A 24,317-nucleotide genomic window follows, 5' to 3' on the forward strand; every position below is an offset into this window, starting at 1 on the left:
TTACATACAACATAAGAGTTATCAAGCAAGAATTATAGTTAAAATATTTTGTTCATTTCCATTTGGCAAATTAAAGAAAATACTCTCTCACTTATCCTATCTTTGTGAATCCAAAGTTTTATATCTAATCTCTCTATTATCATAACTAAGGAAATGTATAACTTTTTGTTCTCTCCATTAAAGACTCCAGAAGGATATAATATTACCTGAGTAAGCAAAAAGTGCATTGTAAGCACATTCCTAAACTCTAGAATTGACAGAGACAATTACTCAAAGTTCTTCTGTACCATTAGAGCACCCATCTTCAGCCTACAGGCCCATAGTATCTGACAGGCTTTTCCATGAATCAGGAAATTTCAAAGAGAGTTCCTTCTATTTTGGTAGTCTGTCAGCCACATGTTTTCTGTGTCCTACAGAATGTCTAAAAGACTCTTTCACGACGCAGGAAGACCCATAGGACTGTCTCACCTTTAGGCAAGTTCATCAGTCATTTTTTCTGTGGGTCCTGCCTGTCCAGTTCATACAACATAGCATCAAACAGTCCAGGCAAGAGCAGTTTTTTGCCAAAATGGCTAACCAACTCCCTAAGGAGCCTCTTCAGTGCTTACTGTCTCCTCTGTCTGTTTGGAACTCCTGCCTGGCCCTATTCTGAGCTGCAACAAGTCCAAAGGAACTTCTTTATTAACCAATGGTATTCACAGCATACAGAGGGGAATCCCCCAAACTATGGGATATCCAAATATAAGGAAAGTGTTTAACATTAGAGTATTATAATATACCTGCCTACTAGTCTTTGGTGTTGCTTAGAACTGCAGTGCTATCCCAGGACTTGGGCCGAGCTGATCTCTCTTCCAAGCACTAGTTGTCTAATTAAATTTTAGGACAGTTGGACACAGGTCTATCCCTTTCATGATAGCTCAGGATATTCTTTACAGGGTTTCTGCAACATGGCAGCTTTCTTTCTAGCCCTCAGTGCAAGCACTCTACAGTAGAACAGCAGATCAACGATAGACATCACAATCTTTTAATGTATGCTTTCTTGTAATTCCAGCTCACTAATGCTATATTCTACTCTGTCTTGTTGATTTTAATAAAATAGTCCACACTAGTCCAGAATGGAGTATAATAGAGTATAATAAAGTTTTTTTTTGACTAGATTTACAGATGTCCAGTTCTCTGCATTAGTGGGGAACAGAAACTGAATAGCAGCCAAGGAGCAATTCATGGTTTTACATCTGTGTATATAATACACGTGACAATGCCCAAAGTGGACCAGTATCTTAAAGACTCTTGGCTAAAGGGGCTCCCATAGCACTGTCTGATCTTCCGGGGTGATCACTGGACTGAGAACAACTAAAAGGAGATTATAAAAAAAGTTGAGAATATTGTGAGTTGAGGATTACTGTGAATAATCTGAAAAAAACTGCCAAGAGGTTTAGCAGACTAAACATCTAAAATGTCAACAATGTTTTAGCTTGTTATTTCAATTCTGAGTTTTTTGAGATTTTGAGAAACAATGGAAGGGAGTGCTGGGTATAGAGCTTAGTAATCAAGTCTTTAGCTTGTGTTCATCACTACTTGGGTACAATCCCCAGCATATAATTATTATACAAATATTAATAGCTAACTAAAGAAATAATTTTGAAATAAGGTAATATTGTGAGAGATGTATAATTCAGTCATGCCTTTGTTTAGGAAAACGTGTTTGACTTTATAATGGTCTTTGCAACTGTTATTTTTATTGCTATTGCTGATAAATTTAGACCAATATATTGCAGCAGGCAGTCAAGCCTTGCCACACACTGTTCCCTATGTTGATCACAGTTGGTTTAAATTTGTCTTGAATGAGTGTTATGCACAAACAAGCACTGAAATAAAAAGACAGAGTTTAAATTTTTTTCTAGAAATACCAGAAAGGCAAACTCATTGTCCAAAATTGGCACCTAAGACTTCCTCTCATGACCACTGATCCAAGAACCAGTTTGTGGTCATAGACGCTTTGCCAAAGTCTTTTTAGAATGTACTATAAATAGTGTAGAGAGAAGGGCTTGACTTTTAGCCAAGAGAAGAAAAATAAGCCATGCTGTTGACTTATATTACTGACTTCCTAGACAAGATGTTTCCATTGACAAAATTATGCCTCTATTTGCAGTAAGATGAACACATTGTGCCATTGCTGTGGCTCTAAGGCCTACCACCATTAGAAGTTGATCTGTGGTAAATATGGCTAAACTACCAAGAGCAAGTCAAGGCATAACTAGAGTGGCAAGACTAGGCAACAAAACACTACCTGGAGTGGGCCTATGAGGAACCTAAAATTGTCTATTGCACACTTAGACATCAATTTCATGAAGGAACAACATCTAGCCCCAGAGGAGAGCTGTTGCAGCATTAAGTTCTTCTTGAGAATTTTATAAAATCACTCATAAAATTAATGTTCTGGTTTCAAACACACACACACATATGTACATACATATATACATGTACACACATGTATATGTATATATTTTAGGTGGCTAAGATACCTATGTCTCCACATAAGTTTTTTAAGATCATTTCAATTTCAGGAGAGAAATCATAATTTTGATAGGAGGCAAGTCTGTTGACTCAAAACTATATCTTTCCACATGTGTGAATATTCTATAATTTTCTTCAATCATCTATGGTAGTGCTTCAGTCAATAAGCCTGGAAAATGTACAAAAGAATTCTTCTTTTCAATTGTATTTCAAGTAGATATGTTTTCTCAATTTCACTTGAATTGTTCATTACTAGAATATAGAAATAAATTACATTTTATATGTTGTATGCTGCCACATTTGAACTCTTTTATTAATTTTAACAGCTTTTCTATAAAGAATCATAACAGGCAAATTCTTCCATTTTGCAATACAAGATAATGGCATACTTAAAGAGGAAAATTTACTTTTCTATTTCTAATCTGAATGCCTACTTTTCTTACTTGTAGTGAAATATCAGTAGAAGTATCTATTCCTGGTCTTAGAAAAAATATTCATTTTTAGTAATAATTGTGTCATTAATTAAATTTTTATGTTGTGTGTGTGTTCAATACAATCCAATGCATTTTGTTGTACTTATTGAGGTGGCCTATATGGTTTTTTTGTGTGTTGTTATTAGTATAATATAACATATTGATAGTTTTTATATAATAAACCAAACTTGATTTTTTTTGGAAAAATATTCATAGAATATATCCGGATATAAACTTTTGAAAGAGGTGATAGTAATTTGTGATCTCATTTTAAATATAGGCATTTATAAGATACTACTTTTATTTTTTGGTTTTTCGAGACAGGGTTTCTCTGTAGTTTTGGTGCCTGTCCTGGAAATCACTTTGTAGATCAGGCTGGCCTTGAACTCAAGAGAGATCTGCCTGACTCTGCCTCCCAAGTGTTGGGATTAAAGTCATGAGCCACCACCACCTGACTATAAGGTGCTATTTTTAACTACTGGTTTTCTTTTTCTTATTCCATTTCCTATATGTACTCTTACTGAGAAATAAAATGATTAATTTTTAGATGCATGTATGGTCATTTTTAATTGTTTTTGGTTGTCTAATTTAGAACCATTGTGTTCACAGAACATTTCATTTAATTTAGTCTCTTTAATTAATTGAATGTAACTGCGTGTTTTCAAACATCATTTACTTTTGAGAATGACCTTTTTTATTTGGAGAAAAACTATGGTTCTTTTCTGTCAGGTGTTCTATAGACGTCTACAGCCTCCAGCTTTTATATTTGTTTTTTAATGTTTTTATAATTTTATTCACTTATAGGGTCAAATTTTGTTATGAAACCACAATGAAAAAAGCAAATTTTAAGATAAAGTCATTCTTTTTTCTACTTTTCAACTTTCTTTATCTTTTTTCTTCTTTTCTCTTTTCAGTTTTCAAGAAGTACTAAGGGGCAGGCTTCTCTGTATTTTAAATGTGGTCCAAACATACCCTCATTTCATATAATCTCTATTCTATATAATGAACCAAATAAATAAATATTTACAAGTAGAATAAGGATAGGTCTTTTGTCTTAAGCAATTATAATTTGTTAAAACACTAATAAAACAAAGAAATGTCATGGGACTATGAGAGCAAGTTTTAAATTTACCACCATTTTTTAGAAAACAATTGTAGAAGTAGATCAAGTAATGCAAAAATAAGCAATAATCCTAACCCATGTAATAAATAAATAAATAAATTTTCTATACTAGTAAATATAGTAAGGCAAAAGCTTGAGAGATAGGATTAAGTGAGGATTATGAGATGGAAAGAATGTCTGAGACTAAATTGGTCCTTAATTTAATAAAAATCAGCATAAAAAGTATGCAGCAAGTGAGTGAGTGCCACACATAGAGGAGTCATTATAGAGATTGAGCAGACAGTATTTAATAAATGTTGACCTTGAAAATAAGATTAAAGCAATGCCCAAAATTATCAGAAAGAGTTGGGGACAGATTTCGCCATAGAAACAACTTTGAGATACCATCTTACACCTGTCAGAATGGCTAAATTCAAAAACACCAATGATAGCCTATGCCGGAGAGGATGTGGAGTAAGGGGAACACTCATCCATTGTTGGTGGGAATGTGAACTTGTACAACCACTTTGGAAATCAGTGTGTCAGCTTCTCAGGAAATTGGCAATCAATCTACCTCAGGATCCAGCAATACCACTCTTGGAAATATACCCAAGAGATGCCCAATAATACTACAAAAGCATTTGTTCAACTATGTTCATAGAAGCATTATTTGTAATAGCCAGAACCTGGAAACAACCTAGATGCCCCTCAATGGAAAGTGTGGAATATATACACTTTAGAGTACTACTTGGCAGTAAAACACAATGATATCTTGAATTTTGAATGCAAATGGATGGAAATAGAAAACACTATCCTAAGTGAGATAACCCAGACCCAAAAAGTTGAATATGGTGTGTACTCACTCATTAGTGGACTCCAGCCATAAACAAAGGACATTAAAGCATATATTTCACAAGCCTAGAGAAGCCAAATAAAAAGGTGAACCCAAAGAAAAACATATATAGATCCTCCCGGAAATTGGAAGTTAAAAAGATCACCAGGCAAAAGTTGGGAGCATGGGGGTAAGGGTAGGGTGGGGGTGGGTTTGGGCTAAGGTGAGAGGGAGAAAGAGAAGGAAGGGAAAGACTGGCAAGAGCTTGGGGGAGTGCAAGGGTGTAGATGGAGGATGGGCAGATATAGGAGCAAGAAGAAGATATCTACATTAAGTGAGCCATTTTAGGGTTGGCAAGAGACTTGGCTCTAGAGGGAATCCCAGGTGTCCATGGGGATGTCCCCAGCTAGGTCCTTGGGCAGCAGAGGAGAGGGTGCCTGAACTGTCCTTGCCCCACTATCACACTGATGATTATCTCTAATATCACCATAGAATATTCGTTGGATGGAGATAGAGACAAAGACCTTCATCAGAGTAATGGACTGAGCTCCCAAGATCCAGTTGAAGAACAGAAGGAGGGAAAAGATGAGCAAGGAAATCAGGACTGTGAGGGGTTGGTCCACCCACTGAGGCAGTGTGCCTGTTCTAAAGGGAGCTCACCAAATCCAGCTGGACCCAGACTGAATGAGCATGTGATCAAGTGGACTCTGAATGTGGCTGACAATGGGGACTGACTGAGAAGCCATTGATAAAGGCACTGGGACTTGTTTCTACTGCATGTACTGGCTTTTTGGGACCCTAGTCTATTTGGATGCATAGTTTCTTAGGTCTGGATGTAGTGGGGAGGGCCTTGAACTTCCCATAGGGCAGGGTTCCCTGCCCTCTCTTAATGAGGGAGGGGCGGGAAGAGAGTGAGTGGGAAACGGGGAGGGGAATGAGAGAAGGGGAAGGGGAATGGGAGGAGGGGAGGAAGTATAAATTTTCGAATGGAAAAAATTAAAAAAATTAAAAAAAACAATTCAAAAAAAAAGTGTGAGCTAAAGCTTTGCTGGACTAAGTAAAGCTTAGGTTTTTACCTTCCACGACTGTGAGAGAATATATTTCTGTTGTAAGTTGGCAATTTGAGGTAATTGGTTAAGAAAATCACATGATAATAATATAAACAATAAAAACAAAGCAAAAACTATTTTTTAATTTTGTTTACTTATTTTAAATTTATTTTCCATCTCTTGTGCAGTTTCTTTTCCCTCCTCTTCTTCTAGTCCTTACCCACAATGCATTTCTATTCTCACCTCTCAACACACTCCTCTTCTTCTCCTGTTGACGAAAGGCAGGTCTCCCATGGATATCAACAAATCATAGCACAACAAACTACAATAAGACTAAGAATCAAAGACTGAATGACCCAGAGATTTAGGATAGGACCAAAAATGAATGGAGGGAAAAATACTGTCAGTGCAATAATTCCTAACGACATTCTGCTATACTCCTAAATTAGTGCCTAGCTGAATTGTCACTGAGTGGAAACATCCAGAAGCTGATAGAAACAGAGGCAGATCCACAGCAAAACATTAAGCAGAGCTCAGGGAATCATGCAGAAGAGAGGGAGAAAGGGTTGTAGAGCCAGAAATGTTTAGGACACCACAAGAAAACAATGATTTTTTTTATCAAGGTGATATTTGTAATGGTTTACCAACGTAAAGTGTTGAACAAAAAAAGCAGTTACGGGTTTAGGGACAGATGGTGCAGGACTTTAAAAATATTTGTACTTTTACTTTTAAATTTGAACATGGGGTCAAAAGGAAGTGATATTTGATCTAAATTTTGAAGAAACCTGTTAAAATATTATAAGAAGAAAGAATAATATATGTAAAGGCTTGAAATCATGAAAATTTAATAATACTCTAGGATATTAAAAGATTTAATACCTTTTTATATGCACCTACAAATTAGAAAGAGTTAAGAGAAAAGTGTGTCCTTTGGTATATGATAATGCTAAGCCATAAAACTTGCAAATGGAAATTCCTTTTTTAAGATGAAATTCTATTTCTTGCTTGTAAGAATGTGTGCTACATTCTGTACCTAGATGATTAAGTAGTGTTCTTAAAATGATAAGGGCTCTTCCTGGAAGAAAAACAAGAAGTTATTTGATTTGATTAGGAGTCGTACTGAAGTGGACATCTTAACTAGAAGTATGAGCCATTTCCTTGGGATACATGAACAACTGAATTTAAGGTACGTAACAATTCAACAGAACTATCTGTCCACATCTATCTATTTGGTGCTGAACATTTGTGGTACAAATTCATGAAAAAGCCATTTGCCTGAGGCTTTTTAGCCATCAACATAGGCCAGGACTGCATGTGGACCTTCCACTGGATCTGCACATCGGACTCCAGCTCCATCAGGCTGCAGGCTGCTGGGCTTTCTTTTATATTTTCTTCCTTTCTTCCTTCCTTCCTTCCTTCCTTCCTTCCTTCCTTCCTTCCTTTCTTTCTTTTTTTCTTTCTTTCTGTCTTTCTTCTCTCTCTCTCACTCTTTCTCTTCCTTCCCTCCCTTCCTTTCTATCTCTTTCCTTCTTTCTCATTCTCTCTCTATTTTCTTCTCTCTCCTCTTTCTCTCTCTCCACTGTGGGTGGCAGGCTCTCCCTGAACACCCTTTTCAGGATGCTGCCAAACTAGGAAGCTGGTTTAAACCCAGTCAGATATTTACGGTTCTATCCAACAGCAATCAGTCTCACATCTTCATCCACATTGTTGGTAGATTTGGTAAGACAATTGGGAATTCTTAAAGGGATAAATTAATTACAAGAAAGAGTTTTTTCCACATTGAAAATGGAAGAAAACCATTATAATGGAGGGATTTGGGTCTCAGGTAAAGCAGAGCATGAGATAGTTTGAATGTATAGGGCTAGAAGGACAGAGAGGAATATTAAAACCATATTGCCTAACATAGCAATGAATTTGTGGGAGCATGACTGTTACAGCAATGAAATACTCAGATTAATATTACCCTAATCATAGAAACAAACCATACATTAACTTATGTTTCTGAGAAAATATTGGAATGCTTTATAAATACTAGTTACCCACCATTCAGGTTGTACAAGAAGAGTGCACAACTGCTATTGATTTTTCAAAGGCACAAACTGCCCTACCTTTAAAATGGTTGACAAACAACCTCATGGGATAAACAATGGCCTTTAACAATAGAGAAACTGCAATTTTTAGAACAGCTCATACAAGAGTAACTAAATGCTCAGTATATTGAAAAATCAACCAGTTCTAAGAATTCCCCTGAATTATTTGTTAAAAAGAAATCTGGAAAATGGAAAATAGGAACAGATCTAACAGCTATAAATAAGGTAATTCAGCCAATGGGGTCTCTACAGTCTGGTATTCCTTTGTCTTCTCTATTGTCTAAAGGACAGCCTCTTATAGTTCTTGATTTAAAGATTATTTCTTTGCTATACCTCTACAAGAAAAAGATTGAGAAAAATTTGCCTTTGCAATGCCTACCTATAATAATTCTCAGCCTGCTAAAAGATATCAAAGAAGGCTGTTCCACAGAGAATGTAAAATTGCCCTATCCTGTGCTAATATTTTGTTAGTCAAATGTTGGAAACAATTTTCTAAATCAATAGTTGACCATTATATGGATGATATTTTGCTATCTGATTCAAATGTAAATATTTTAGAAAGAATGTTTGGCTGGGATGTGGTGGCACATGCCTTCAATCCCAGCCCTCAAGAAGCATAGGCAGGTGGATCTTTGTGAGTTTTGAGGCCAGCCTGTTCTGCAACAGATATTTCCAGTACACACTTCAAAACTACAGAGGAAAAACCCTGTCTTGAGAAAACCAAAAGAAAGAAAGAATGATTGAAGAAGTAAAGAAACTTTTGTTTGTGGAGGATTATAAATTGATCCTAAAAAATTACAAAGAAGAAATTTTATTAATTATTATGGTTATAAAATAGGATTATAGGAATTAGACTCCAAAAGGTAAAAATTAGGAAAGATCAATTTCAGATTCTTAATGACTTCTATAGATTGATAGGAGATACTTCCCAGCTACAGCCCACTATTGTGATAACAGCCGATGAACTAATTAGCTTAAACCAAACCTTAGATGGTGAGGAGGACTTAAATAGTCTCATGGATTTGTCAGTAGAAACTGAGAGACAATTGACTTGGATTGAAGAGAAATTACAGAAGACACGTGTGAGTCCAAATCTTAACTTCATTCTGGTCATATTATCCTCCAGATATTTCACTACAGAAATTTTAACGCAGAGGAAAGATATAATCAGATATAACTTTCCAAAAGAAAATCTCCCAAAAATTAGGGTTGGGGATTGGTTTTGTGTTTATCTTTTCAGGAGAATAAAGAACAAATCATTCATAAAAAAATTGCCTCAAGAAAAAGAGTAAATTGACCTATTGGTCAACATCACATTTCCAAAGGGTAAAATTTCATAACTCTTCTGAAATGTTTGTTTCTGCTGTTATCTAGAGCATATTATATAAATGGTCTTTTGTATTTCCAGTCCAATTAAAGATTAAAGCTGTATTTGGATTTGGAGTCTGACTTTCTGTTTCTCAGGCATGCTTTTTAAAGTCAAATTCAAAATCTCTGTCTCTTGTCAGAAGAGCCATGATATGGGTCCAAAGAAAACAATAATGTAAGGACTATATTATTGCTACTAATGTTATAATCCTTTGCCTTTATATTGACCCTTTGACAGCTTTTCTTAAGGTATAAGATTTATAAATTTATACATGTTAAACTTTTGTTGTGATATTAATGGCCATATAGAATACTAATTAATTATATAAAAAGGTTTCATCTACTTCTTTTGGGGGGGGGGGAGTTTCGAGACAGGGTTTCTTTGTAGCTTTGGTGCCGGTCCCGGAACTAGCTCTTGTAGACCAGGATGGCCTTGAACTCCTAGAGATCCGCCTGCCTCTGCCTCCCGAGTGCTGGGATTAAAGGCGTGTGCCACCACCACCCGGCTCATCTACTTTCTTGTACATGATTTTGGGTTTGAGTCTCTATCAGTTTCTACAATGAACTATAAGCATACCTAAAACAACATTTGGAGTCTCAATAAGGAGGATAAGGCCCCACTGCAGTGACTCCTCCAGGCCTATGATAATACCGATAAGCTGAAAAACACCACCTAAAATTTGACTTTGGACTACAGACTGTTCAGAATAATTTCAAGGCAGCTAGCTGAGATAATCCATTCTAGCAGACTACTCTAACGAGGACTTGAGACAAGACCTGAACTTTCCCATTTTGTATAAACTAGACAAAAAAGATACTGCTCTCATGGAATTTAACAATTAGCCCCAAATTTTCTTTTCAGGAGGCCCTAAGGATATTATTACCTCCAGACAACAGGAAGTAAATTTAAGGATATGATGCCCACATTCCCAAGAAGTAGGGTGGATGGATTTTGGTCTTTCAATGGATTATGGATATTTGCCATTTTTTTAGGGGGGCTAGTCACAAGTTGTTATTGTTAAAGGACAGGAAAAAGTAAAGAAAATTAGATGCAAGGTTTTTGTTTTAAAAAGAAAAAAATGGGTCGATATAGATATGATAAGATAAAAGGTAGATTATTGAATCTACTCTGTTAAAAAAGAAAGGATACAGATGATATAAAGGTAGATTATTAAATGTACTTTTTTTTAAAAAAGAAGTAACAACTAATTTTAAATCTTTTACATTGGATTGAACTTCTGTATATTATATACAAATTTTGTATATGGGCACAAATTTGAGTTTTATTTTGTTAGAACATAGTACACCTATGTTACTACTCTGGTTTTAGATATTGTACCTATATAAGTCATTTAACGATGTAGTACAAATTTCTAGTCCTTGAAAATTATTATTACCAACTGTTTAGAATAATAAGGAACTATAGGGTTAGTAATGAGCCAACTATTATAATTGAACTTGTAGTCACTTTAGGTATATTTGAAAGTCAAATACATATACATTTTATAAAGATAAGTCATCTTCAAACATTTCAGAGATCTACAGAATATGACATTTAGGATGTTTTAATACCAGAGATTTTTTTTTATGACAATGATACATGTCTACTCCTAGTAGCACCAATCTAATTCAGAGAAGATAATGAACATCAAAAAAAAACCTCCACATGGAGTTTACTTTCTTTACAGCAAAAATTAATCATTGGGCAAGAAAATGCCTTTGCTTTGACTGCTGACAGTTTATTGTCCTGATTGGACAAGCAGGATGCAAAAGAAAGTGACTGCCAAACATTGTCAAGACAAATAAGGACAGCCCTTCAGAATATCCTGCTTCACAGAAAGAAAAATCCTGCTTTATCAGATATGCTAGAATTGTAGGCTGAAGATAGATGTACCCACATTGCAGAGGAACTTTGGGTGACTTTCCAGTCAGTCAGCTCTTTCTGTCATTTCTCATATTTTATGGAAGTTGCTTGTTCATACTTTCTGCTTATTCAGTTAATATTATTTTCTTCTTGGGTCTCTAAGGGCATTGAATATTAGATAGTTATAGTTTACCCAATGCAGAAAGAAAGTTATGATAAAAAGTAAATTAGATATAAGACTTTGGACTTACCAAGATATAATAAATATAGACTATTTTCGCTAAATTTGTCAAATACAAATCAACTAGACATTGTTGCTGTACTTATTGTTTGTATATATTGTATATAGTCATTGTAGTTATCATATATAATATTCTTATATTAGTTATAGATTTTTAATATTAGACAAAAAGTGAAAATGAATGATATTTCGTAGTTATCATATATAATATTCTTATATTAGTTATAGATTTTTAATATTAGACAAAAAGTGAAAATGAATGATATTTCATTCGTATTTTAATAAATAAAGGTTGCCTAAAGTTCAGCAATCAAAACAACTATACTGATCAGTCTTACAGACCAGGAAGTGGTGACAGACACCTTTAATCCCAGTAGCCACACTAGTTTGCCATAAAAACCAGGTGGTAGTGGTGCATACCTTTTATCCCAGCACTAGAGAGGAATATAATATGGAAGGAGACAGCTCTCACACAGTTTTATTCTGAGATTTTTGGAGGCAGGATTGCCATTTTTGGGCTGAGATTGGCTGGCTAATTTGCTTTTCTGACCTTCAGAGTAAACCCCAATTTTTTGGGGGTCTATCTATCTATCTATCTATCTATCTATCTATCTATCTATTTATCTATCTATCATCTATCATTTACCCATCTTCCTGTCTACCTTCCTATCTCTATCTATGTATCTACATCTATCTATCTATCTATCTATCTATCTATCTATCTATCTATCTATCTATCTATCGTTTTATAATTATATCCATTTCTTCACTAGTGTATCTTAGTCATTTTAGTGCATAATTTAAAGATGAGGCTAATTTTCCATCTAAGTTTTCCTTTTAATATAAAGGTATACTTTTACTTTCAATGAAGTTATATCTTGATAAGTTAATCATAATTTTTAAGATATTGGAAGTTCAAATTGAATTTAATGTCCTTGATCCTGAAGAAACTTACCACCTAAAAACTGTGATTGAGTATAACTAATTGTAAGCTATGACACTACTATTGTTGCTCAATATCTTGAGAGTTTTATAACATGAAAGTTTACCTATACAACCAGCAGTATTTAAAACTCAAAATATTTTTTCTATTAAATAGGTTTCACATACTAAGATACAAAATAGAGACCATTTAGAGTATCCACGTCATATTCTATGTGAATAACATGTATATGAATAATAATTAAAATATTATAAGGTTCTAATGTATGCCAGACAGGAATTTAGAAACAATATTATTTAACACATAATATGATTTACATAAAATAAACAATAACTTCTCTTTCTAGTATAAAACAATTATCTAAATTTTACTTTCTTATGAGAAACAGAACACTTAATGAATATTTATGAAAAATATCACAATTATTTTATGTGATGGTATAAGTCAAATAAATACAATCTAAGATATATCACTGGATGATTTTTCATGAAGGTGTATTAAAATAGTAGACATAGTAAAGCACAGATACTGGTTAAGAAGACAGAACACAGAGAGAATTATCAACAGTTAAGTGGAGTGGTTACCACTTCAGAGCTAAAAATAACTAAGCACAATCAGATATTGGCAGGAGCAAATAAGCTACTGAGATTTCAAGACATTTTTTATATAGAGAAAGTTATAAGCACAATTCAGTTCACTATATCTTATCATGTGTTATCTTTGAATTCCTAACAATGATAACTAAAGGCTGACATAAGTTTCTACAATTATAAGTTCTGGTGTGAAAATCAACAGAGAGATAGAAAGGTGACTGTGGGTAAGACTACTAAGATGGTTCATCCCTTAAATTATAGCAGGCAAAAATATGCACACTGGGAGGTACTATCCATTACATGAGCTATTGTTCATTTTTTTTCTTCAGAGCACTTTCAATGGGACTATGGTTTGAAATATATGTATATATATACATATATATATATATGTATATATATACTAACTAACATTTGCTGAATATGACCTACTATCAAGCCAGAGCTAATTTTCTTTTCCATCACAAAGAAGAAAGGAATGCTTACATGTTTTTCCTTTCAGTAGCAAGTATACATTTAAAATAGTGCATTAATTTAATAGAGATAGTTGGTAATATATGTATCTTTATCTTTCAACTTATATATTTCTGCCATTAGCTCTATACTAATTTTTAAGATACAATTTCTCTTCAGTAGGAATAACTACCAAGCCCAATTTAAACATATTGATCAATGGGGTTGTCCAAACAATATCCTGTTAGTGATAGTAATCTTCCATTTTGAAGTCACCCTGAATTTCTGGTAAACCTTTTGGAATTCTGTCACCATTAGAGTAAGACCTTGGTATTCTTTTTATTACAGTCAAAAAGCTAAATTTGCCACAAGACTTTTCGATATTCTGCTTAGTGTGCACAGCATCACTCTCATGATTTTCTAAATTGGCAGGGTGACACCCTCAGCTTATCATTTTTCTCTCACAAGCAGTCTACTGCAGTTAAAATAAGCAAGGTCAGTACTAGCTTCTTAAAATCATCCTGTTCAAGTCTGTCAGAATCACTTTGCCACACACCCACAAGTTACACCTCTTATCTGAATTTCTCTTAATTAACTCTAGGAAAGAGACTAGGTAATTACGATGCAAGTATATTCAGGAATCATTAACTTCTCACTAATGTTGTTGTCCCGTTCTCTGTTGGGACAGGGAAAGACCTCTCTCAGCATTGCAATATAAGGACACACTTATGAGTCTACTTACTCAAAAACTAGAACAAGGTGTTTCAGTCTTATGCTCTATTTCATCAGTAGGTCGTATAACATTGTAGAACAAAAAAGAGGCAGAAGAGGGAGCCCTATAAGGAAGGAAAGATATTTACAAGAATTAATTTTCAAGCTAGTGACTTCTCGTGTATTGTGGATGGAATGCAAAATATCTTTCATATGTTTGTGTAGAGTAGTTCATCTCCAGATGGTGGACATGGTTGAGAAGGTTGTGAAATCTTCAAGATGTGGAGGAAGTGAGATACTAGGGACAGGTTATGAGCTTTAATAATCTGGTCCCATTTTCCATCCTTCCTTCTTTGTGTGATTTCATGCTTCTTTACTCACATATTTCCTACCAATAGTGGATTGTCTGGCTTCTTAAATTGCAAATCAAAATAAACAGTGTTTCTTTCTGTAAAATATTAGTCTCTACAATGAGAAATGTACTTACTACAATGAGAAAATTTGTTCTTCTTAGAAAATTGTTCCTTACACATAGTACTTTTCAATACCCTGGTGGGAGAGCCTGGGAGGAAAAGACTGCTCATTAAAGTCTGGTTGCTTCTCTAAGCATTTGTTTATCATCATCCCTGTAATCTGTCCACCATTATCATCTCTGGTATAGATTTCTATGACAGTCTTCATTCTTCTTAATTTAATCGCACATTTCCTCCACAGTACAGTTAGAACAATCAGTGGAGAAACAGATTCTGATTTTTCTTTTATTTGAAGCTACCAATTACTCTTCCAAAGGAGTCTCTTTATCTAGACACCATTGCCTCTTCCTTTCTTGGTGGTTAAGTCAAACAAACTAACATTGTATTTTTTCCCTGTATGTCTGTTTGTGTGTGTGTGAGTAGAACATTTCTGTTTTCAGTTATCTCATAATTTCATATTAATTTACCAGTTTTTATAGTATATCTTTCCCAAAAGAAACTGTCCCCATTTTGTTTGGCTAATCTTTGATTCCTGGATGCTATACAGTGATAATAATGCCGCATGACTGCCTCGCTATCTACTACTATTGCCCCTTTGAAGTAATCATGAGGAACTTGCCTTGTTTCTTCAAACTTGGATGCAAATACATGAAGGTAGGAATCATGTTTTGCCCATTGGTACCATTCTATCACAATGTCCAGGCATAAGCAATCTATCTTTGCTTGTTGCATAGAGGAATACTTGGAATTTGTTAGATATTTCATGAGTGATGTCATCAAATAGAATGTGAACCATTTTCTGTAGAATAAAACCATGATGAGGATTCAAGAAGACAAAAGCAGATTCATTCACTGAATCTACAAAAGACAAACTCTTTTAGTAAAAGAATAACACAAAGATTTAATTTTGATTCCTACTTAATGAAAAGGACTTAGAGTTTAAAATATCTCCCATATACTAGATTTGTTCACCTTTTCATTCTAATAGAAAGGTGGATGAGCTATGAGTAATAACTTAAATGTGTAAGAGTTCCTAAGGTAGGGTAACAAATTATGGGGGAAAAACCCACAAATTACCTGGAGGGATGAGCTCGTGGGGCTGCATAAGTCTACGGAATAAAATGAATAAGCAGAAACTTATCAAAGTGGTTGTGGTACTGCAGAGAACCAAACCAGTCCACCTGGCTTAAAGTTAGAGAGTGAAGTTTGTTTTCAGTAAGTTCTTTGGAAAAACAGAACATTGTACTATCTCCAATGTTTCCATGATGAACTGTAGTCACTAATCTCTCTGCAAAGATCAAAGTCAATGATACCCCGACCATTATGACTTCATTATCTAGAGCTTTCAAAACATTATAACTATTTTATTTAAAATTATACTTCCAGCCAGGTGGTGGTGTTTCATGACTTTAATTCCAGCACTCAGGAAGCAGGAGCAGGTGGGTCTCTGAGTTTCAGGCCAGCCTGGTTTACTGATTGAGTTTCAGTAAAGGTTTCAGAAAATTAAAAAATAAATAAACAAATAAAAGAAAAATGTGTATGATGTGGTATTCCCCCCTGTATGCTGTAAATACCATTGGTTAATAAAGAAATTGTGTTAGGCCTGTGATAGGGTAGAGTAGAGCTAGGTGGGAAAAACTAAACTGAATGCTGGAAGCAGAAGCAGAAAGAAGTCTTGGAGTTACTGGAGACAGATGCCCTGAAACTTTGCTGGTAGACCACGACCTTGTGGTGATGTACAGATTAATGGACATTTGTTAAATTAAGATGTGAGTTAGAAAATAAGAAGATAGAGCTATTGGGATGAGCAGTAATTTAAATAATACAGTTTTGTGTGAGTATTTCGGGAGTCTGGGTGGCCGGAAACTGAACAAGCAGCCACATGCAACAAGTATACATCCTCTACTTCTTGAATGTCTCTTTTTTTGTCTACATGACAGTTCCTTTATGAGATTGGAGACTTTTTTTGAAATGAAATTTTCATTATTTAATCTATTGTTTGTGTGTGTGTGTGTGTGTGTGTGTGTGTATTTGGAGGCAGAGATTAATGTGCTCCTCATAGTATGTCTGTGGAGGTTGGAGGATAACCAACCAGACTTAGTTCTCTGCATCCACCATGTGGGTACTGCAAATTGAATTTAGGTCATCAGATTTAGTGACAAATGCCTTTACTTGTTAATCCATCCCACAAAGATAGGAGATTTAAAACATCCATTTGTCTTTGTTTAAAGTGTATTATAAAATAAATTATAAATATTTGTTTGTTTGTTGATGAGGCTTTTAACAGTGTGGAATTGATCACTTATTCTGGTTTTCCTTAACTGGAATAAAATTCGTAGATTTTATTGGGAAAAACTTTAAGATATAACAATTTTACTCATTTACTTACCCATCTCTCATAATTTTGATTATTTTCCTACCATATGGCCATTACGTCCCATACTATCATGTTGCCTTTTGTTATAGTCTTTAAATTCTCTCGAGCTTTATTCTCCACTGCATTCTGCTTACCAATATGGCATTTATCAGGATAGTTATATTCTATATAAAAATAGATTGTTCAGAGCCTGGAATATTATTGCAAATACTACCAGTATTTTCATATTGTGTTTCCTCTCTTTGTTTAAGAAGCTGATTTCTACTACTTCTCCAAATGCTTCCTAATTTGTTATCTGTGACGATGACTCAGTTTTTGGGCTTTATTCTTTTGATCTAATGCTCTTTTTGAGTGAATATTCCCTTTGATATATAATATTTAAACAATACATTTTGTAAAATATTTTAACCAGAGAATATGTTTGGCTAATTTGAGGAGCTACTACTGGACCAAATTTTTTTAATTTATGATCTGTTTGTATAACACATTTTAATAGATTTCCAACCCTTTAATTCAAATGATCAGAAATAGAATTCTAAAGACGGAATACCACACAAAGACATGGTGAAGAATTACAAATTTATATTAAAAATTGCAATATTTCCAAGATTGCTTTATGTTTTACTTCTCTTTTCCCCATTCTTCACATCCAGGAAATGCTTTATCAGAATTAACAATACTTTGTACTTCAGAGGAATTTCTTTGAGAATATTAAAATAAGTAAGTTTTTAACAAATTGATAGGATATGTTAGTGGTTGGATTGCAAAGTGTCTTTTACCTGAAGTGATGCCTGGATATATTGGCAAGCTAGCTGAGAAACCTCACCTCATTCTGCTAGATGCCTGAAGTGCAGCACTATTTGCACTGTGGAGTTAGACCTCAACATCAAAGACATAATCTCCTAACGTTCAGTGAAGGAAGGATCTCCATAATCTTTGCATCTGTGCGTCACTCATATCTCGGGAGAACAGTCATGTTTGATACCAGTGACTGTGGCTTGGAGAAAAGGGTGCAAGAAAGAAGAGTGACTTCAGATGGAGGGACGAGCTATAAGGCATGGCTCTAGGATAATTAGAAACTGTTGAGTGTTCAAAAAAGGCATTATTTATACTGTACCATCTCTGCAGGGAAAATGATAGTTACTATTAATTTTGTTCAAAACGAAGGCTCAAAACATTGGTAACTTGACTAGTCTGTCATCTTTAGAAGTGTTTTCAATGAGACATCAGAATTTCCTAACATAGAAGAACAAGCTACTTTTCTTTTTCTCTCCTGTAATCTTGACTTAAAATTATCCAAGATGGGTTTTGTCATATGTTATAAAGTCAGTTTTCATATTCTGGAGTAGACTTGCATCTTCTTTTTAATTTCTTTTGCTTTTTGAGATTATGATCTAATCACATCACTTTCCCCTTCTTCTTCCTCCTCCAAACCTTGTCATATACTCCCCTTAATCTCTTTCTAATTCATGTATCATTTTTTCATTAACTGTTGTTACATGAATGTAAATATATGTAGAAACTTATGCTTTTCCTTAATGTACTAATATAATCTTTTCATTATATATAAATTATGTCATTTGTATGTATGGTTTCTGGGCTGATAAAATGGAAAGCCAATTGGTGTGCTCTTCCTGGGGTAAATCTATACAAAGTAACTTTTACATGATTTTCTCTAGTCCAAATGGCATAGATCAGCAAATAAATAAATAAATAAATAAATAAATAAATAAATAAATAAACAAACCAACCATATGACTTAACTATTCTACTCCTTGGCTTATACCCAAAGGACTCAACATCCCACTCCACAGATTTTTGCTCACCTATGCTCATTGCTGCTTTATTGACAGTGACAAGCACAGAAACAATCTAAATGTTCTGAAACCTATGAATGAATAAAGACTTACACTTTAATGAAGATTTGTCAAGCTTCTGTAAAGACAAATATTAAACATAGAATAGATACCCTGAGGATCTAGAGAATTGCTGCTGGGCAATTTGAGAGCTCAGGTTGGCTGGAGAGTCAATAATGAAAAAAAAAATGCTGGGAAGTGGTTGAACTCCTTTATTTACTGTTGGAAGCAGTGAGACCCCAGATCCTGAATTTCTTGTAAACAACTTGTTTTCCCTTGATCTGAGTGCCTACAGCTGCTCTGAGCACGAGACCTTCAGGAGTTCCTGATGGCAGGAGAGTGGTTTCTGGTGGGTTTGGCTGGGGCGTGGCTATCTCTATATATCTGCCCTTGAACACAATAAAGGATTCTTGGGGAATTCAAGGATGACCCGTGTCACTGTCTCTCTGTCTGTGTGTGTCTGTGTATTTTAACCTCCAACCCCTTGCACGAAGCTCGGTAGCTGGGTTCAAGTGCACCGAGCGCAGACACGGGGGCGCGGTGCGTGGCATTTACCTTTTCTGACATCGACATTCTGGCATGGACCTCTTCCATGACCATGATTCTTCCTTTATCTCCTGTATGAATGGAAGACCAGAAGTTCTAGGAGAAAAAGAGAAATCTCCCTAGATACTCAGATGCAGAAAAGTAATAAGAAACAAAGGGGAAAATGCTGCTGGGAAAGGAAAGTAGATTTTCCAGAACTCACTGGTCGTTCTGATTGATCACTAGTATATAATGAACAGTTAAGCCACCCAAAAGAAGGTCTGTCTGCATACATACTAGAGGCAGAAATGGTCTGCTTCATTAAATGCAACACAATGCTCTCCGACTAGTGTGTCAAAATAGAAAAGTAATTGCTAGCCTTATTATCTTAAGCTGCATATGCTGTGACCTGAAAGTCAGTTTGTAACAAGAAGTGTTTCCTTAAAGGGGTGAGCCTCATTTCCTGAAAAATTAACATACATCAAGTGAATAAATTACCACCATAAAACCAACATTATTTATTTTTAAATAATGTTTGTTTAAAGGGCCAAATGAAATTTTTTCTGAGAAGCTGGGTTTATCTATGTTGAGATATAAGCCTCTTATTGTACTTAGAATCTCTCACCCCTGAAAAGTCTTTGCAGGGACAGTAAATGTACAAAAATGTAAGAGATCAATCTATCTAAAAATAATTCAGAATTATGTATAATTTTCTCAATTAAAAGAACATTTGTTGCATATAAAACATACTCGTTATAGTTAGACCTTGTTGAAAGTCATGTATCATCGGTAATGTATAAATCAGAGCAGTATATGTTTAAAACCTGTTTAAATGATAAATGTTCCCCCAAGTTTAATTCTATCAGTAATAAGCCACAATCTTTTTTTATAATCAATTATCTGACATTTTGAGAAAAATATGTATTTACTGAATTATCATGTTCTAATGAAAATAACCATTAATGGGAAAATTGCACTCCATATATATTTAATTGTTCTGACCTTTATGTACTAAGATGTGATTGTATTTCATATGTATCCACCATTTTGATAGAATTGGTAAGTAGATCACCAATCAGTGGTTTGCTAAAGGTGCGCAAGCATGTTCTTTTCTTTTCTGTGGATTCTTTTTTTTTATAATTTATTTTTTTAAATATAACTTTACATTTCAAACATAGTTCTCCCTCCCACTCTTACTCTTTCCTCCCCTCACCTTCACTGCAGTCCATTCCCCTATCCACTTCTTCCCAAGGGACATGTAGGGGCTCCCATGGGGAGGCAACAGTCTGGCACATTAAGTTGGGGCAAGACCAAGTCCCTCCCACTGCATTAAGACTGAGCATGGCATCTCACCATAGGGAACCTGCTTTGGAAAACTAGCTAATGTACCAGGAATAGATCCTTCTCTTACTGTCAGGGGCATCACAGAAAGTTCAAGCTTCACCACTGTATCTCACATATGAAGGGCCAAGTTTGGTCCCATGAAGGCTTCACAGCTGTCGGTCTAGTGGTCATGAGTTTTCACACCCTTGGTTCAGCTGTCTCTGTAGATTTCTCCATCATAACCTTGACCTCCCTTGTTCATATATTCCCTCCTCCCTCTCTTGGATTAGATGCCAGAGCTCCGCCTGGTGCTTGGCATATAAGGATATTCTTACAACACGTATTATTAGATGCTTGCCAACTTATGAATCAAAACATTTCCACTTTCTCAATAAGGTTAAAATAAAAGATGCAAGAATAAACATTTGACATGGTGCACTATTCCAGGCTTCAAGCAATATCGTGACAATAACTCTAATTAAGGCTGCCATCGTTTTGACCTGATTAGACAAAGAAGAGCAGTACTGTTCCTCTTTGCCTACCTTAGGATGGTAAGCTGCTGCTGATGCATAATACCTTTTGACAGCCTCCTTAATTATAACCTAGCTGAATGCATATCCTCAGAGTGGTTATTTTTTTTAAATGAAAGAAGAGGAAATTGTAGTGAAAGCTGTCAGAATATTTCTGAATATTGCTAATGACTACTTCTAATAACTCAAAAATCTTAACTTTCTTGAGATTTTCCTGAACTTTTGCAATGTGCTGAGCATGTTTCCACAGTTCTATGGAGGCATTTGCAAACTGATTTACCTACATAGGTCAAAGTAATGGCCAATCTTTCCCCAAAGTATTGTTTCAGGTTTTTTTTTCTTCTTAATTTGCCAAAGTAAAAACAAATGCCACTCCTCTACATGTTCATGAGTTTAGAATTCTTGTGCTCTGCTTTTGACATGGTACTAATATCCTGGGATTTGTATATTTTGTAGTCTGAAATATTTCAACACAATAGATTTATAGCACATACTTTAGTTTTCGTTGCACTATTTTATTGTATATATTTTCCAGGCTATGTATACGTTACAGAATTTTCTCTCTAACCCTCAATTTTAATACACACACATTAAATATACTGAATACATCTAATGTGGTACCATCCATAATATGGAGGTTATTTTTAAACTGCTGATTGCATTCCAGGTAATTATGTATATGGATGCCTTCATTACAATTTTTCTTTCTGATCAATGCTTTATAAACACAGACAATTTAGATGAAGCTGGAAACTGACAAGGCCAATTTCTGAGTCTTGTCTATGACTATAGCCAGAAGACTTGGTAATAATTCTGCTTCTTAATTATCAAAGTTTTCTATGCTGCTAAAGGACATGGATGAAAGGTTTGATAGTTTCAGTTCATTAACTATGCTTCCATTAATCATCAGCATAAAGGATAATTCGGAATATATATAATTTCATGTGATTTCTCATGAGTCTGGCTTCCCCTGACACCAACTAATAAAAGCAAACCAGACATCAATGAACAATTATCCATGGACTGTTAAGGGAAAGTCCCATGCCAGATCATGTGAGACATAAAGAAAATTGTCTTTGACTTTTAGGCAGACATTAAAGAAAGAGATTTGAGCAGTCATTTAGAAAGTGTTAAATTTCTATACTGTCCTTATTAGTTATCTTACTGTAACAAAGTACTTGACCAAAGTAACTAAAGGAAAGAAGTCATTAGTTTTGATTCCAGCTTGAAAGTACAGTCCACCAGAGGAAAAACAGTGAGGTGGCTGGTCTCATTGCATTCATTCAAGTAGAGAGAGATGAATGGCTATGCTATTTGCTTCCTATGCAGTCTACAGTACAGGTCCATGGACTACAGATGCCCATATTCAGGTTATGTCTTCTTACCTCAATTAAAACAACATAAAAAACTCTTCACAGACCTTTTCAAAGGTATGTATCCTAGGTGTCTACATTGTCAACTTCATAATATTTACCATTCATACATTAATGCTATTATGTTAGCATTTTTAAATAGATAATGTACAATAAAGTAATGAAACAGATACATGTTGTAGGAGCCTGCCCCTTTGTTTCTGGGTGCCTAGACCTGAAATAACCACATGCAAGGTTTCCTTAACCTTATTCCCCAGGGAAAGTTTAGTGTGCTATCCGTGCATTCTGCAGCCCCACAAAGCAGGATAATTAGATCTACAGACCCATGACATAGGAAAATCAGATGTGATAAGGCGTCAAGTCAAAGCAGGATCTCAGTTTATTACTGTGAGTGTCAGTTAATAGAGGTTAAGTGACCTCCAGCCAATGAGAGACAGTCAAGCATTCCCTCTAGCTGGAGGGGAATTTGTAGAAGGAGAGAGCTGCTTGTTGGTTCCCAGCTACCTAGATAGCTTAGAGCCAAAATAATCACACAGAAACTATATTAATTAAATCACTGCTTGGCAATTAACTCTAGCTTCTAATTGGCTAACTCTTACATATTAATTTAACCCATTTCTATTAATCTAAGTATTGTCTCATGGCAGTGGCCTACCAGCAATGTTTCAGCACATCTGACTCTGGTGGCAGCTCCATGGCTTCTCTCTAACTCTGCCCTTCTTTCTCCCAGAATATAGCCTAGCTTTCCTCACCTAGTTCTGTTCTTTCCTGCCATAAGCTCTAAGTAGTTCTTTATTCCTTAACCAATAAAATCAATACAGAGACAGAAGGACCTCCCACACCAGGTATCTACCTAGATTTTGCTGTCTCATCCTTGGTAGCTTTGAGAATACTTCTCAAATTTGAGCCAGACTTTTCTCTGTCCTACAGGCTTGAGGTACAGGCCCTGAGATAATTTTGGCCCAACGTCTCCCCCTTTTTTGTTTTGTATCCCACTCCCTACCCCAGTCACCAAGCCAGGATAGACAATCAGGGAGAGAGTATGGGTCAGAGCCACCCCATCTGGAGTTTTGGCTTGGATACCCTCAAACTGAGAGTTCATCGGTGGGGTGAAATGAATTAAGCCTATTATAATGTACTCAAAGGGCCATGTGTTGTACCTGTTGTATCTGCTTTTGGAATGCTTGTTTCAGCCTTTGAAGACCACATGGGCCAAAATGACAGATCAATAAACTATCCCTCAAACGTGAGACAGGCTTTTTTCTTCCCTACAGTCTCTGAAATAACTTTGGCCCAGTAACCACACAGAAGCGTATTTCTGGCTAACTCTTTCCTTTTTTTTGTTTTAATATAAAATATTTATTATAAATCTATGTTATAACTTAAACATTTAGAAAAATGATCAAAGCAATGTAAAGTTTCTCAACTATTGTATACCTACATTTTTTTATTGAAAAAAAATTTCCGCAGCCTCCCAGCCTCCCATTTCCCTCCCCCTACTCTCCCTTCTCTCTCCCTCCCCCCACTCCTCTCCCCCTCCCTCTCCAGTCCGAAGAGCAGTCAGGGTTCTCTGCCCTGTGTAAAGTCCAAGGTCCTCTCCCCTTCATCCAGGTCTAGGAAGGTGAGC

The sequence above is a fragment of the Chionomys nivalis genome, chromosome 6, assembly GCF_950005125.1.
Source record: "Chionomys nivalis chromosome 6, mChiNiv1.1, whole genome shotgun sequence".
Taxonomy (NCBI): Eukaryota; Metazoa; Chordata; class Mammalia; order Rodentia; family Cricetidae; genus Chionomys; species Chionomys nivalis.